The sequence below is a fragment of the Camelus dromedarius genome, chromosome 11, assembly GCF_036321535.1.
Source record: "Camelus dromedarius isolate mCamDro1 chromosome 11, mCamDro1.pat, whole genome shotgun sequence".
Taxonomy (NCBI): Eukaryota; Metazoa; Chordata; class Mammalia; order Artiodactyla; family Camelidae; genus Camelus; species Camelus dromedarius.
This window is the reverse complement of record NC_087446.1, coordinates 64,008,775-64,016,018: the sequence shown is the minus strand read 5'-3', so window position 1 is coordinate 64,016,018 and position 7,244 is coordinate 64,008,775. Positions and strand designations below refer to the sequence as shown.

The 7,244-nt window shown below is 42.3% G+C and overlaps 1 pseudogene; it reads right to left on the bottom strand.

The window, feature by feature from the left end:
- Window positions 1-2,723: 2,723 nt before the first annotated feature.
- On the bottom strand, window positions 2,724-4,028 carry LOC135322454 (THO complex subunit 6 homolog; annotated as a pseudogene).
- Between the last annotated feature and the right edge of the window lie 3,216 nt (window positions 4,029-7,244).

Below are 7,244 nucleotides of genomic sequence, written 5' to 3'. Positions count from 1 at the left end.
GGAGTTAGCTTGTGGGGCTGGATAAGCAGTTCCTGCCAGGCCGTCTCTGCTCCTGGTGCTGGCCTGACGTTCAGAGAGTGGGCAGTTGGGAAGCGACAGTCACCAAGCAGACTAGAATCACATGAGGATGCACTGGAACCTCATAAGGATGGATGGAAATCCATGTTCGTTCTTGCTGCTTCTGACTTGGTGATGTGGGTAATCTGCAGAAGCTGAGACCCTTCATCACAGAGCCAGACACACACACCTGACCCAGGCACTGCTTCATACAAGTGAGATCCGTTCCCAGACTGGCTTTGAAAGCTTTTTTAAATACAACTTGGACATCATGTTCTACGGTTTTTGTTACTTTCACACAAGCTAGAGAAGCAGCCCCATGTCCTTCAATCACACTAACTTGGTTCTTTCCTAATCTTGGGTAAGCCTCAGAAAGCTTAGCTCTGTCGCTGACAGGACATCACTGCGGCAGCTGTGCTCCTGAGCATTTATGCCGCCCAGACTGCACTGGCTCTTCACTGCTCGCTTCCCACTTGTTTATTACTTCACACTGATGACTTGCAACTGTGTCTTTTCTGAGCCTTTTTCATACTTCTCAAGCTCTCAAATTTAGCCTCAATCTTCTAACATGGGCTATAACCTTATCTCTTCTATCTCAGAGAATATAAGAAATAAAATCATGTGAAATTCCTGAATTTCTTTTCCTTCTCTGTGGCCTCAGAGAAGAAGTATCTGAATCCTCTCCTAGGCAAGTTACTTTCCTAAAACTGGTGATAGGACTTCACTACCTCAACAATCTCTTCTTTCTTTTGAATCTTTTCTCTCTTCCCCTCCACTAAACTTATATACATGTTCACATCATCCATTTCCTTAAAAATGTATCTTGAGTCCCACCCCTATTCCTTTTTTAAACGAGCTTCCACCACAACCACTCTATGAAAAGTCCTAAAAACAAATAACCTCCTAACTGGTAAATGTAACAGCCTCTTTCCTGTTGTCATTCTCCCTGGCCTTTCTGCAACCTGTGGCCAAGTTTCCATCTTAACGCTGTCATCTTCGATCACTCCCCAGTCTCCTTTGTCATCACCTTTCCTGGCTCCTAAATGTAGGATTCTCTCAAGATGATCAATAGTCTTTCCTTGGCCTACTTACCCTAAGCTGTTCCTTTTGTGATCCCTTAAGAATTCAAAGGGTTCCTTTATGTGAATAATTGTCCAACAAAGATATAATTCAAGCCACATATGTGACTTTAATCTTCCTAGTAGCCACCACAGAAAAAGTAAAAGAAACATTAATTTATCATACTTTAATTGAATATACCCATGATACATTTTAACATGTAATCAATTAAAAATTACTAATGAAATATTTTACATCCTTTATTTGTAACATGTCTGTCAATATCCATTGTATACTTTACACTTAGAGCACATCTCAGCTGGTAGTAGTCTTATTTCAAGCACTCACTAGTCTCATGAAGCTAGTAGCCACTGTCTTGGGCATTCCAACTCTGGAATCTACAAACCTGTCCTGAATTCTGAGTTCCACAGCTGGAATCCAACTGCTACTAAGATCTAACATTCATCCTCTTGTATAATCTGTCACTCATAGTGGTAGCAATTATCTGTAAAAATATGAGACAAAGATTTTACCCCATTACTCACATATCTTTATGGCTTTCTACTTGCCGAATGAAAGGCAGCATGATGAGCATAAATCTTGGAGTCACAGATAATTAGACAGATAATTGAATCCAGGCTTCATGGCTAATTTGTATGCAATTTGGGACAAGTTACTTAACTTTCATGAGAGTCTGTTTTCTCATCTAAAATGGGGAACACAGTCTTTCCTTCTGGGTTTGTTATAGGAAGACGATGCTATTATTTCTCGCACAGTGCATGACCCATAGTAATGTCACAATAAATGGTAACTGCCTAACCCCACCTCCCAATCAGCACAGGAACGTTTTTTTCTGTAAATTCTATTCCTTTCGGTTCACCTCAGCATGATTACATGCAGCAAAGGAGAACCTGCTGGTAGGCAGGCAGGCAGTTTCATCCTAATGCAGTTATGAATACTAGGACTTTTTCTTTTGCATCCAGTTGTAGCTTCTATTCCTTTCCTTTGGAAAGGATGTCTTTCTCTCTTCTACACAAATGCCTTCAATTACTTAGTATGGAAGTAATCCTAGACAACTTACTTTCCTGAGCATCAGATTCCTCATCTGAAAAAAAGAACCAGTAGTATTATTTCCTAGGATTTATGCAGGAGTTAGAGCAGACGACTTACTTAAAGTGTCTCCAGCGCACAGAAAGCACTGCTTTATCAATCGTGCAGTCAGTATAGTATCGTTACTGTTGTGCTGTTATTTTACCTCCCTAACATCTCTGTTTTCCTAGATATGCATTCTTTGCCTCTTTATTTGTTCTTAATAGACTTCGGTCTATTTTACCTTAAATTATAGATCTGAACACAGAACCAACCATGGTCCTACCAATGTAAAACACCATGGGACTGTTTCACTTATTGGTCTGGATATTTTACTTTTCTTTCAACATTAATGTTACCCATTCTTAGTGTCTTTATCACACCATTGGATCATACTACCCCAAATAATTCCCTAGGTTATTTTCTTCCTTTCTTTGAAAAGCCCGAAATTTTATTTGTATTAAAAAAGAAGAAAAAATGCTCCAAACCCGAGATGGAGGTGGGGGTGTCGCTGGAGGTCAGAAGGACAGGGAGAAAGCTTGGTAGCCTACGTTGGTGAAGACATCCACCCTGCAGCTGTTGCCTGTGGCTGACAGGACCTTGCACTCGGGCTGATGCTTAATGGCTGAGGCTGAGTCTTAGCAGCCCTGGGGAGGAGCCAGGCACCCGGGCCTTGAGCTCCTCACTTAGCTGCCACTGGCTGACGCAGTGACCCTGGCAGCTGATAGAATCAGATCCTGGTAGAAGGTGACGTGCTTCTGTGGTGCCTGCATAGGGAAGATGGTGGTGAGTGTGGAGGATCGGAGGTGCCAGAGGGTGAGCGCTGGGGCACCTACACCGACCATCCAGTCTGAGTCAGTTGCCAAACATCAAATCCAGCGCCCACTGTGGGGCCTCGAGCACGCCTCGTGCTTGTAGACCTCGGTAGTCTGGACCTCCTTGGCCGGGCGGAGGTCCCAAAGCCGCACAGCCCCATCCTCATCACCTGACAGCACCTCGGGGCTCCGCTCCCGCAGTGCCAGGCAGTGGATGTAGTCGGTGTGGCCCCGGAGGGCCCGCCTGAAGGTCCCCATCTCAAGGTCCATCGAATGCAGCTGACAGTCTCCCCCAGCCAGGGAGAGGGATTTCTCCTTGGGGAGGAGAAGCAAAGCACTGACCTCAGGTACTTCCAGGCTGGTCCTGTGTGGGGGCTGACGTAAGGAACAACAGCTCCTTACAGCCCTTCTTGAGGATCTCTGCCCAAAGCCAGGCTTTCGCCTCCCCATCCCCAGCACCGAGCAGATGTTGATCAATGCAGACCATGCTGTAGACAGGCCCATCGTGGGCTTGGAAGGTCACCACGGGCTTCTTACTTTCCTCTCTGGCCTTGGAGCTCAAAGCAGCAGACAAGCTAAAGACGGCTATCTGCCTGTAAGTGTTGCCAGCTGCCAGGAACAGGGTGAGACTCTCTGGGAGAAAATGGTCCTGTGCAGCCCGGGCAGAGCCGTAAACGTTTCCGCCTGAGCCGGAGGCCCCGCGTGCGGCACCGCTCGCTCCACCTCCAGAACTAAAAGTCCCAGAGCGCCCGCGGGCCAGGCAGCCCCACGGGTCCGCCAGCGCCAAAGGGCGTCTCCCCTTAGCGGCGCCCCGCCTCCCAGCACCGCCGATGCGCACCCCGAGCCCCAGGAGCGGAGGACCCCGCCAAGAGGAACCCAAAACTGGGCGGCGCCCACCGCGGCCACGCTGCCCCGGACCCCCACCGCCACCCCCACCCCACTGGGCGGAGCTGCCTTCCAGCCGCGTGCCATCCGTCTTCCGTGCCCGCGCTCCGGGGGGTTCTTCATGTAAACAATTTTACACCTTTCTTTTCTCATATATCCTTTTGGTTTCATTTTAAGCTAAAAGTAAGACTTTTAATTTATCTGCATTAAATTGTATTTTTCTGAGTGGGCTTTTTGTTTTAGCCTGTTTAGAACTTTAAGAATCTTTAACCTGTTATCCAACAAATTATATTTTAATCATAAGTTTAGGTCATTTGCACATTTGACAAGTCCCTTTTCTAAATCTTCAGTCACACCATGATTGTTGACTAGGATGTAGATGAGAATTAACATTTCAACATTGTATTTATAATCCATCAGAGGAAATGAAGCCCTAACATATGGCGCCAATGGTGAGGCTCCGGGGCAAGGGATTGAATTTGGGTATGATTCCTCCATTATAACCTTTAACAACCAGTATTCAGGTAAACTCCTAAATCCTTTGATTTGCCTTGATTTTAGAAATTACTCTCAAATGTTTTCTCATTCTTACCTACACAAAATGTATGCAACACATCAGGCCTTGCAGGTTTAGGGTTGTAGCTGAGAGGAGCAATAGAAGACATTAACATTTAGTAACATCATACCCTACATTTAGAAGGAAAACCAAAGAGATTATTATTTTCAGGCATAGAATCCAGCTTGTCAGACTCCATGGAGCTGGTTGACAGACTCCTAGAGGCATATCACTTTAAAAAAGGAATTAATAAATTTAAAAAAAGGAATTAACATTCTCTAGTGACAGTGACACTTTTGAAATGCAAAGGGTGGTCTGTTAATAATTTCACCAAGTCATTAGGCATAAACAAGACTGCAAGGGAAATCCTCATTTTCCTGACTCATATTTTATGCTCAGTAAAATGGATATTTAAGTAATTGAATTGCACTTTAGAATTGAGTGGAGATTTAGAAGTCACTTTGTTCACCTTTTCTCTGCATGCAAAAAACATCTGATTCAGTCCAACCTCTCACAGTCCATGTTACATCACCCCTGAATTGATGATTTTTCAGTCTCCTTGAATGAATGCTTTCAGTGCTAAGCATGGTGGCACTATCTGGAGGGGTAGTGAAAAGGCTTCCAGAGGGTTTAGCAGTTTTATGTATTACAGTTCTCCTAGATAGAAGTCCTTCCTGGAACTTGTTCTTGGTAATTCACCTTCTAGAAATTTGTAAGTTAAATTGGTGTCCACTTGGTAGTGTCCCAGCTATTTGAAGACAGTTATCACATGGTCAGAGTTAGATGAGTGATATGATGGCATGAATACCACAATGTACATTTCCCCAAAATTGCTTTTAAAATGCTACCAGTTTGAGAGGCATTTGTGTTTAGGATCAGGTCCCCCTCGAGGTGTAATACGGTTATCTGAATTGTTTTTCCTGGCATATGACTGCTACTGGCAAATTCAGTGGATGCTATATTGCATTTATTTGGAAATGGAGATGCATAGTGAGTGGACAGTGTAGACTCCTCAGTCAATGTGTATTGAAGTGAAGTGTTTAGTCACTTGCTTATCTTTTGGTGAAATTCTCTTATACTCTTAAAATATTTCATGTTGAAATATTTAACCGTGCCGCACTTCCTTCAACAACTTGTCTTAATTCTTTAATATGAGATCAAATATTAACTTTTCTGGGAAACTTGCTTGAACTCTACACTGTTTTACGTCCTCTTTTATTTACTGTTCTAGTTCCCCATGCACTGTGTCTTCTCCTTCTTCTTCTTCTTTTGTTCTTTTATTGGGGGTAATTAGGTTCATTTATTTGCTAATGGATGTACTGAGGATTGAACACAGGACCTTGTGTACACTAAGCAGTCACTCTACCACTGAGCCATACCCTCCCCACTGCGTCTTCTCATCCTCATTATCACACTTACCACACTTTTCATACTGTGTTTGTTTTCCTATCTGACTCTCCTGATAATACTAGCATTTACTGAGTGCTTCCTATGTTCCAAGTTCTGCCCACAAGATTTAACTGATTAACTCAGTTGATCCTCAGAACAAACTTATAAGAGTACAACTATTACCATTCCCGTTTCAAAGGAGAGGAAACTAGAGCACCACTAGTTAAGGAAACTGTCCCAAAATCATAAAGTCCTAAGTCCTAGAGTGTCTGATCTAAGATGTTGGGCTCCTAACCGTTACCCTATGCTGCTTCTCTGGAGCTGCTCTTAGAAGGCAGGAGCAGGCTTTGATCTTTGTATTATCAATATCTAGTACTCTGCCTAGAATGTGGTAGGGACTTGATAGTGTTGAATAAATGAATGGATACATGTTTTCTACTTATTTTAAGTATTTTGAGTGATAGAAAACAAAAATCATCAAGATTTTAAGAGTGTAAAGGACTTTAAAAACTTATTCAAGCTCTTGTTTTGTATCTGGAAAGATTATGATGCATAGAGCTAAGTTCTATGCATAAGATCACTTTCATAGTTTAGCTAACATATTTTTAACTTTCTACCACATGCCAGAAACTGTCTCAAATGCCTTACATGTACTATCCTGTCTGATCCTCATCTGAGTGGATATTCTTATTATCTCCATTTTAGAGATGAGGAAACTGAGGCATAAAGAGATTGTCCAGTGTCTCATAGTTGTTAACTGGCAGAGCAAGGAAAAGAATCCAGGCTGGCTGGCTTCAGGATTCATGCTCTTACCCATCACACTGAATTGGCTCTCACATATCTAATCATTGCCAGACCTAGCCCCAAGTGAATGCTAATTCCCAGAGTTTTTCCATGTCTTATCCACATATTTCAAGAAATACACTTACTTTAACTTAATGTCAATATTTACATTGTCTAAATTTTATAATGCACTTAATATGTTTTATTTTATTTGCACTTTTAAGTCTCTTGGTCTTTAGAACATATTTTACAGATCTACAAATGTGATTGAGAGAAGTGTTTATATAGTTTTTAAAGCAATCCTTTAATTTATCCTAGAGAACTTTCAATTTTTTAAAAAGGTCATCTATGAGTACCCTAAAATTGTCAGCAGCTGTACATAGAAGTTGAAATATATGTATGTGTATATCTGTTTGCGTGCATGCGTGTGTGTGTGTGTGTGTACACAGATAGGTATTTGAATTTTAAAATGCAGGGAAGATTGGGACCCATCTTAGGAGACTTCTAAATATAGCTTAATTTTAATGTTTTTTTTCAGCACTCAGAATATGAATTTCTTCTTCTATATTGGAGTTTTATTTTGGGAGGAGGATTAATTGGTTGGTTGTGTT